Source organism: Suricata suricatta, chromosome 1 (assembly GCF_006229205.1).
Source record: "Suricata suricatta isolate VVHF042 chromosome 1, meerkat_22Aug2017_6uvM2_HiC, whole genome shotgun sequence".
NCBI classification, from domain to species: domain Eukaryota; kingdom Metazoa; phylum Chordata; class Mammalia; order Carnivora; family Herpestidae; genus Suricata; species Suricata suricatta.
In genome coordinates, this window is record NC_043700.1 from 27,681,705 (window position 1) to 27,692,651 (window position 10,947).

The window sequence follows — 10,947 nt, forward strand, 5'->3', positions numbered from 1 at the left end:
TTTAAACAGTGTTCTTTGAGGCTTTTTGAAGGGCATTTGATAAGATGTGAAACCATGGTGGTCCTAGAATCTGTTACTGCTAATGGTGGGGGAACGTTGCCCCCCAGGGAGTGGAGCGCCCCTGCACAATTGGATGTATCTGTGCACTTCTGTATCTGCCTGCTTCCCTGTAGATGTCGCTCTTTTTTTTAGTGGAAACTGAGCAGGCTGGCAGGTGACACGGTTAGAGATGGGTTGGCCACAAGACGCAGCTAGGGCAGCATGAGATGGGGCATTTGAGCCATTTTCCCCATCATACTCGTGTCTAGTGAATATCTTGTGTAAAGTGAATCAAATTCTGTTGCATTTGTCACTAGATACCAAGAAGGTATGTTTAGGCACAGTTCAGTCCAAATCTGACAGATCCAACGGGCTCCTGGATGACTGGCTTAGTCAGTAGAGCAAGCATCTCTTGATCTCAGTGTCATGAGTTCAAGCCCCACACAAGGCATGGAGCCTACTTAAAAAAATCTGATAGATCAAAACTTCTCTTTCTGATAGTTTGACCCTTTTCAGGATTTCCATCTCATATAAAAATGGTACAACAGCCAGTCTTTTCCAGTCATGAACAACTTCCAGCTAAGACTATTACTTCAGTCTTTTCTCAGATAAGGTGAATGGTAGTTACCAAAACAGAAAGACCAAAATCAAAAATGTAGTTACTAGGGCAGAGAAGAAAGATTTCTTGGCTTGTCTGCATTGAGTCATTTTAAAAGCTTTAATTTTGAACCAGTGCATTTGTTTATTTCCTACCTACCTACCAATTTGGTCTTGTGAAATGAGTTCATTATTAAATGCTTAGATTAGCTGGGAAACATTCAGTTGCAGGTTAGAGAAAAATGCCAAATCGCCTTAACCAATGAAGATGAACGGTTCATGAAGGTAGAGCTAATTTCTGTTAAGGGGCTTGCTTTGGCAGTTGCAATACTGGGATCAAGATCTGCTTTCTCTCCATTCCAATCTAGTTCCTTGGCTTTGATTCTATTCGCAGCATGTTTTGTCTTTATGCTCTTAAATTAGCTGTTATCTCATTCCTTCTTCAATTACAACAGAGAAGGATATACTTCCTCCTCTAATCTTTGAAAATAATTTCTGGGGTTCAATCAGATTAGGCCGTTTTAGATCCTGTGTCTGTTACTGAAGTGATCACTATGGTTAGTGATGGGATTATGCTGGTCAGCTCCAGCATAAGGACCAGACTCCCATCCCTTAGAGCTGGAGTTTGAGTCTGCTTCCCCTGAAACACTGTGAAGAATTTCATGCTTAAATGATGACTTGGGCATCATTATCAAGATAAAGGGGGACTAAATGCATGACAGTAAAAAAAACTGTCGACTGTCCTCTACAAGAATTCATTTTAAAAATAGTCCATAGTTTGCACATTGTTCTCAGAAACGGAGATTTCTGGGGAAGTTATAGAGCACATAGCTTTGTGCTGTACTCAGAATGTCATAGCGCTTCAAACAGTTCTCAAGACAGATGTGGAACAATTTTAAGATTTCTGGGAAATAATTGATTTATCATTATAATAGTCATAACGTGTGAAACCTTGCCTGCTAATGACATGAAGGAACATCAGGGACTAGCGACTGGGTTAATTTTGGGCATTCTCTCTCTGTAGAAAGGGGCGGTTCTTCTAAGATTGATTTTGGCAGTTTGGAATCTTTTCTAAGTGGGAAGGAAGACTCCAGAATAGTACCTGGGATTGCCATTTTGCTGATAAGAAGGTCATTTTGAGATCTGTATACAAACCCTGTGCTTTAGTAATGGTTCCATTCAGAGGCCACATGTACACTGACCGGTGTCATGTAGGAGGTGGCTCTGACCTGAGTATTCCCTGGTGATACAGTTTACAAAGGGTGACGATGATGATCGTATTTTTAACCTGTTGTTTAAGATTAATCGCATTTTGAATCTGCTGCAAGTCGCCTCTCTTCTTACTTGCTCTTCTAACACATCTCTACTAACTTGCCTCTGTTAGAACTTTAAACACAGCTTTGACTGAGACATTGATCCATTATGATCCAAGGTTTCCTAGTCAGGAGACCAGCTGTGGTTTGAGATGGGGCTTCAGATGTGATTTACTGCATATTCCATTGCATCTAGGGTCTAAGGATTATTTTTTAGTGAGATTTTGCTCTGAATTAAAAACAAAAGTTTGTGTTGGGGGGGGGACCTGGAAGGCTCAGTGGGTTGAGTCTGACTCTTGGGGGCACCTGGGTGGCTCAGTCGGTTGAGCGTTTGACTTCAGCTCAGGTCATGATCTCATGATTTGTGGGTTTGAGCCCCATGTCGGGCTCTGTGCTGATGGCTAGCTCAGAACCTGGAGCCTGCTTCAAATTCTATATCTCCCTCTCTCTCTGACCCTCTCATGCTCATGCTATCTCTCTCTGTCTCTCAAAACTAAATAAAAATAGAAAAAAAATAAATAAAAGAGTCTGACTCTTGATCCCAGTTCAGATCATGACATCATGATCTCATGGTTTGTGAGTTTGAGCCCCGTGTTGGGCTCTGCACTGATGCCTTTTGATGCTGTCTTTCCTTCTCTTTGCCCCTCCCCTGCTGGTGCATGTGCTTGCATTCTCTCTCACATTCTCATGCTCTCTCTCTCTCTCTCTCTCAAAAATAAAATAGTAAAAGTAAGTTACCGTGGGAGATATACTAGCCATTAAATGCACTAGATTTTATTCATGATATCAGAGAATGGCTCTCATTTTATGTTTTTTATTCGTTCCTGCCTCATCTGTTTCTTGCATAAACTTCTGTACCTTATGTTAGGTAATGTCATCTTACTTCTTCCCAGAACAAAAATTAGAGTAGAGTTATTAGAGATTCTTGAGGGGACCCTCATTATTGCAATGAAATCTTGGCCTTGCTCCACATGTGAACAATTAAGTTGTAGTTCACTTTTTAAATTAAAATTTCCAACACTCCAAATTATATTATTTCTTATGCACTTTATCTGGGAATCACTTTACCTTTTTTGGATGTATCAGTGAGATTTGACTCCAAATGAGTACCCTTTAAAATGCTGGCTTTGCAAAGCTGTGGCACACCAGCATCTCCTAATAAAGGTTAAAAACCACCTGAAAACCCCACTGTAACTTACCTCCTGCCTCTTACCTTTAGAAGCAGATAACAGCCAGGGGGTGGTGAGAACCTTGTTGGAAAGAACCTTATAATGAAAGGTGCATGTTGCAGAAGGGTGGGAGATTAGCAAAGGTAGGAGAGTTTGTTTTGTTTTGTTGGTTTTTACACTGGCTATGCATACGTTCATATCAACAGATAAATTTCTTCTGCTCAGGTATGGCTCAGAAAAGCACATGATCATCTTTCTGGAGGCAACTGTTGCCTTACACTTAGGGATCCCATTGTGAAACCCCGACCTAGCCGTGGAAGGTTTATAACCTAGAGTGATTGGGACTTCCAAAAAGAACATCTTTGGCAAATTGATTTTCAGGTAGGGAAATATATCATTGAATAGCCTACTCAAATTCCTTGTTCCTTGAACATCAGTAATTGCTTAATATATTTTTACTAAAATGAAAAGGGTAAGAAACTTATCATTGGCTAAAGTTACCAAGTAATTATTTGCTTGGGAATACCCTCTTTGAGTTCTTCAGTGACCTCTGTAACAGAAAACCTTGCACCCTTAAAAATTTTTTTTAAATTTTAATTCTAGTATGGTTAACATACAGGGTTATATTAACTGAAGGTGTATAATATAGTGATTCAACACTTCTGTAATCATCGAGATGAATGTTTTAATCCCTTTCACCCCTCCACCACCTCCCCTGGGCAATCATCAGTTTGTTCTCTATAGTTAAGAGTTTGTTTTGGGTTTGTCTCTTTTTACGTTTGTTCATTTGTTTCTTAAGTACAATATATGTGTGAAATCATATGGTATTTGTCTTTCTCTCATGGATTTATTTTGCTTAGCATTTTACTCTCTAGATCCATCCATGTTGTTGCAAATGGTGAGATGTCATTCTTTTTCTTGGGAGGGGGGTGAATAATATATATATACACCACATTTTTGTCCATTCATCTATCAATGGACACTTGGGCTGCTTCCATAATTTGGCTATTGTAAATCATGCTGAAGTAAACATAGGAGTGCATATATCTTTTTGAATTTGAGTTTTCATATTCTTTGGGCAAATGCCCACTAGTGTGATTACTGGATCATCTGGTAGTCCATTTTAATTTTGTGAGGAACCTCCATACTGTCTTTTACAGTGGCTGGACCAGTTTGCATTCATACCAACAGTACCCTTGTGCCATTTTAAAAAAGTTTCTTCGTTCTGTTTCCTAAACTGTGTTCCATGACTATGTGTGAATATAAGAAATTTGATCAAACCCTATGGCTCATTCCATAGCAAGTACAAGTGGATTAACTCTATAAGGAAACTAACTTAGATGTTAGGGCAAGTTTTTCTATGTTTCAAGGCAAAGACTTTCCCAGCAGTGGAGAATTTAGACATTTTTGGCAAGTCAGTAGGGGAGATATTTTCAGCCAGCATGACTTTATTTGGCTCAGGTAAAAGTAAGCTCCCCCCGGGCTGGCTTGCAGGTGGGTTCTTGAAGTTCAGACATATTTCAGAAACTCTTGCCTGTTCTTAATAAGTGCATTGATGTGAGGTGCCATGAGCAAGCATGATTTAAATCTGTCCTAGCAGTAATTTTACTCATGAGCTCTTGGCAAAGATGTCTGTTGTCTGCTATCTCCCTCTGAAGGTTGCCAGTTAGCTAAATATCAGCCAGCCATATGACACCAGGTCCAGAACATTAATCTGATTTGGTAAAGCCATTCATTTTAATAAGGAACTGGAAAAGGAAAATCACAGATGCAAACATGCAAACACACACAGGTTTATATTTTAATGAAATGGAGCAAAACCCACCTTTCTTGCCTAAAGAATTAATCTATAGAAGATAGTACATATATTTTACATTTATAAACCAGCAACCAAAATTGCTTCATATCCCCAGTAAATCTTATTGTTCAGTGGTTTGATGATTATTTCTTTGTCTTGCCCACACCCCTTGCCAGTGTTTGTACCAGATTTTTTTTTTCAGGAGCACGCTGTCTACTCAGGCTAATGTCCATGTACATTTAGCCTTTTAGCACCTGTCTGACCTTCTTCCCAGGCCTTTGAAGGTCCCCCAGAATGTGTTTCCTATCTTGTAAATTGTCTAAAGTTAACATTAATAGCGTGTTGTTATTAGTAATTAATGTTAATACCATGAGGATCAGAGAACCATTTAGAAGAAGATATTTTATGGAGTTTTAAAATAGCACCATTTAATGATTACTTACTATATGACAATGCACTAATTCTTAGATATATTCATCTCTTTTCCCCCAGATCTGTGAGGTAGGAACTATTAATACAGTTTATAAAATACACTATGGTTACATCACTAGTCAAGTCACAGAGCTAATGAAGAGTAGAATCAGAATTTGAATTCAGGGGTGCTAACCCCAGTATCTACCGCTGATGGCCATGGCTTATGTAAAATAGGTGCCCCCCAGAATCCCAGCATTTAGAAAAGAACACCTTTTGATGATTAGTTGACATTTGACATGTTCTCTGGTTTGTGAATATGTAGTTTATCTGTGTCCTAAACTAATAATCATAGTTGGCCTTATTAAATCTGGTAAGCTAAAAGTAACAGGATATGGCTATCGTGTAGAAGGTGTTTGATATTTCAGTGCTGATAATGATGGATAGTAATGTGATTTCACAGCTTGGGTCATCAGACCCAGGTGAGTGGATAAGTGGATTCAGATTCATCAAAGTCACCAGGCCTAGCTTGTGGTCTTTGTTTCACAAACCTCCTAGGTTTTCTGTTGCCCTTTAATAGCATATTTTTCCCATTAAAGCTGCCCTTCATATTCATTTCAGCCACATTTACCGGCATACAAATGAACCAGGAAGAGGGCAGATGCCCTTCCCTTCTGTGTTAATGCTTTGTTGTATCAAATAATATTATGTATTAAACTATTATCTCAATTTATAGAATCTAGAACAGCACTGCCTCATAGAAATTTCTGTGATGATGGAAGCGTTCTAGGTCTGTCTAGTGTGGGAGCCCCCAGCCACATGTGGTTATTGAGCACTTGAAATGTAACCGCAAAACAGAGCAATAGATTATTTTAGTTTATTTAATTTTAATCAAATAGCCATATGCCTAGTGGTGAACTTCTCGGACAGCACAGGTCGAGAACATTAGCCCTGAATGGAAAGTTAGAGTTCATCAAATGCAACATATTCATTTTATTTTGGAGGAATCTAGGGCCACAACATGAAAAGTGGTAAACTTATTCCTGGAACCCTCAACTCTCAACCTCTAATCCATTGCTCCTTCCATTAAAATTTTAAAAAGTTTTTCTGTGATGTGTTCTTTAGTGTTTCTATTTAAGATTATTTTGGTAGGATCTTGCCCATATTTATAAAGGCATAGCATCACACACACACACACACACACACACACACATTTTGAAGTATAATGTGACTTATTTTGTTATATTTATTTTCAATTTTTAAATAATGAAATAGGTCAAATATACCAAGATCAAAGGGTTTAAAGTTTTCTTCCCATTCTTGTTTCCTAGCCATCAACTTTCCTCTCCAAAGGAAATGGTCATTTTCTTCATGTATCTTCTCAGATACAAACTATATATTTTTCTTTTTTCTTTTTAAACAAATAGTAGGATGTCATGTATATTTCTCTTCACATTATATATTTTTTCCTTCACTAAACAATGTATCTTGGAGATCTTTCCACTGAGAATGCAGAGTTTACTATTAAACAGATACACAGAATTGTGTTGAATATACGAACCTCAGGTTATTTAATGAATCCCCTATTGATGGGTATTTACTTCCTTTCTAATGTTTTCTCTTAAAAGCAATGCTACAGTAATAACCATGCAAATTTACAATTTATTTTTTAAAAATGTTTATTTATTTTGAGAGAGAGAGTACAAACAGGGGAGGGGCAGAGAGACAGTGGGGGAGAAAGAGTGAGGAGATGCAAAGAATCTCATACAGGTTCTGCGTTGTTAACACAGAGCCAGATGTGGGGCACAACTTCACTTCATGAGATCATGACCTGAGCTGAAATCAAGAGTCAGATGCTTAACTGACTGAGCCTCCCACGTGCCCTACATTTATGATTTCTATGTGTGCAAATATATCCTTAGGACAGTCCCTGGAAATGAATGCACTAGGTCAAATAGTATGTGTGCATTTGTAGTTTTGATCGTGGAAATAGCTGTCCACAGAGGCCGCATAATTGAATCTTCTCACTAGCACTCTATAACCCCTATGCCCTCATCAAACCAATGTGACATCAAACTGGTCGATCCTTACCATTTTGACAAGTGAAAAAAAAATATTAGTGTAGTTTTAATCTATGTTTTTAAAATTATGAATGTTAACATCTTCTACATGCATAAAGCTGTTTGTATTTTATTTTCTGTGAAATGTGTTAGTATATTTTGCTCCATTTTCCATCAGTTTTCTTTTTGTTATTGATTTAGAGGAAACTTTATATATTAGTCAATATGAAACATATCACAAACAGAATGCTGATATTTTCTTCAGTTTGTTGCTTGCCTTTTTCACTTTGCTTTTAGTGGGGTTTACCACAGAGAAAGTATACATTTTTATGTAAATAATTGTGTCAATATAGCTTCTGGTTTTGAGTCATAACTTAAAAGACCTTCCTTTTTCTGAGTGTAGATAATAACCATTTTAATTTGAAATTTATCCTAGAGATGTAAAGTATGACTTAAATAGTTTTTGTTTCCTAAATGATGGCCAATTGTCTCAATATCATTTATTAAGTAATCCATTTTTCTCCACTTAACTTGATCTCTTACTTTTATCACATGCCAAATTTTAATTCATATTTGAATCTATATCTTACTTTTAGTCTGTCCCATGAAATCTATTTTTGTGAGTAGCACTTGTTTTATTTTACATTTTTGCTATGTTTTAATATATTCTGTTTTTACTTCATTACATTTCTTTTTCAGACTCATCCTCACCATTTCTGTTAATTTTCTTTATAAAATGGAGACTTGACTCATCTCTTTGAAAAACAAATTCTCTAGGTATTTTTAATAAGATGACATTAAATTTAAAGGTTGATTTTGAGACATCTAACTGGTATTGAATATTCCTCTCTGGGAATCTGGTATGTCTTTCCATTTAAGTATTCTTTTACATCCTCTGACAGTGTTTTATAGTTTTCCTTCTAATTGATCCTCCACATTGATTGTTTAGTTTTATTCCCATATTATTCTTTTTATGCCTTTGAAATGGGATCTTGGCTTATACATATGAAAACTACTGACTCGTGTGTATTAACTTTGGACTTCAACTTTGTTGAATTATCTCTCTTTTATAAAATTTTAACAATCTTGTGTTTTTTAAGGATCCCAGCCTCAATCTATAAATGTGATTATTTTATTTCTTTTTAATTTTTATGCCTTTACTCTCTTTGTCTGACCTAATTACATTTAGTATTTTCTGTAAGACTAGTTAAACTCTGAAGAAAGTTTGGGCAATTTTTTGCTCTTTATTTCAGTTGGAAAAAGTTCAGACTTCTCCCTTAAAACATAATACTGTGCTTTGAGATTGAGATAGAAATATTTTATTAAATGTTTTTTTTATCAAGAGTCAATTTGAATTTTACTAGTGATGGGTCAGCCTCTATGATAATGATTTTATGGTCTCCATGGGGTTATGAACATTGTAAGTTAAGTACATTATTTTATCTTTATAATTTTAAAAACCTTATCATTTTAAAGTTTTATTGCCTGTTCATTCTCTGTTCAGTCTTGCTGCCCAGTTCTTGTCCTATGCCGCAATCCCAGTGGTCCTGGTTGTGAAGTCAGAGGTAATTTCTTCTTTTCCTTGAGCCAAAGCAAATGTGCGCATCAAAAGAGCAAAGTGTCAAATGATAATAGCTGGAAATTCAGACAAAAAGAAATGAAAAAATTTTCTCTGTTGCTATTTGTGTGTATGTTTGTGCTTCTTTTTTTCAAAGGAATGCACCATTATTCCTCATTTAATGTACTTGTGCTATTGTGGGATTCTCTCGTGATGGAAAAGGAGAATAATGTCTAGCCATATAAAATGTCTAAACCTGCTGGCGTACAAGTCAAGGATATCTTTTTCTGTGCCCAAACAGGAAAGTGTTTTCCCTTCAAACTCTCTTATTTTTGAGCAAGATGTTTTATGTCACAGACTAGCCTACTCTCTCTTTTCAACTGTTTATGCCCAAATTACATTTTATATTCCAGTCAGTCATAAAATGCAAACAGAAAATGTATTTCAGGAAAGTCAGAAAATGTCAGTATCTAAAACATAGAAATACTTAGTAAAACACTTTCAACTTCCTTCTTAGCTCTGCCTCTGGCTAGTCATTGTCACTTGCTGTGCTTGGGTCTCTCTTATGAGCAAAGCGGGGGTGGCTGGACATAACTCAAGAAGTTGCATGGCCCTCTGCAGAGGGGGCCAAGAGGGTTGGGAACCAGGCAGCTGGTTTCCAGGACGGGAGCAAATTCCCAGCGCCAATGTGAAGAATGGTCTAGAATAACAATTTTATGTGGAGAAGCTCTCCGAAGCCAAATGTTCTGAATGCCCCTGTAAGCAGAGCAAATGAGCACATACTGTGTTCATGTGGAAAAGGACAAATGCCTATCCAAATGGAGTAATAAGCAATTTAAGAAAATATCTGTGGCCTAAATTTAGTATCAAGGTGATGGGCAAAATGACTTATACCAATTTGTGATGGTCCTGTTGCAAATGCAGTGACAAAGCCAGCCAGTAAACTTTAGTCACAGAATGTAGCAGATGCATCAATAGAGATGGCCCAAGTGCAGGTTATTTAAACTGGATAAATCATCTGTGAAGGAGAAGGTCAGATATGATATCCCCTCTTTCTTTATTTGAATAAAATGGAAACATTACAGTTCCTTCCAAGAAAAGAAATATGAGCACATAAAACAACGCAGTCTGCTGCTTACCCAGCCAACTCTGACTGCATTCCACCTGAGCCGTGCCTTGGTCTCTCTTGTTTTCATCCAAGTACAATTTGGCTACTTCATAGCAAATGGAAAATCTTATTCTGACTTCACACCATTTAGTCATGCTTGGTACTTGATCCATTATCTTCTGCCCCAATGTCATAGAAGATTGGTATTCCCAAATGTCAAATAGAAAAATGTGTGTGCACATCTCTCTCTCTCTCTCTCTCTCTCTCTCTCTCTCTCTCTCTCTCTCTCTCTCTCACACACACACACACACACACACACAGAAATATTTTTACTGATCTGCTTTTAATATTAAGTTGCTTACTTGCTGTCAGTAGGCATCCTTCAATTATCCATGCCTGTGGAATGCCTTAGGTGTTTGTATCCCTCTAAGTTTGTACACTAGGTGCTATGTGGGTTACGAACAGCAAGAGAGCAGAGGACCCTGCAGAGTCATTGTTGAGAGACGGGCACCCTTTCAGTTTACACGTGGCCATGTTTCTTTTAAGTTTGACCTGCGCTTTTACTTTTCTTTTCACCAGTTGGTTTAGCATTTATTTATTCATTCATATTGACACATATATTCACTTTTTGGAATGTCTACTTTGTGTCAGGCATTATGCTAGGTCATGGGACTTCAAAGACAGGCTAGAATCCCTTTTTCCAATGAGCCTTCTTGGCTATTATATTATATTATAATTTGCCTGCCTAGGATGTGTTTGGATCTCAAAAGAAAGAATGTTCTATTCTATTGCTAAAGTTGTGATGATCACCTTGAGTGTTGAGGGATGAGAGGCATACTTGTCCGGAAGGCAGGAGCAGGAGGATTCTCTACAGACAGAGAAGAGGGTTAGAAG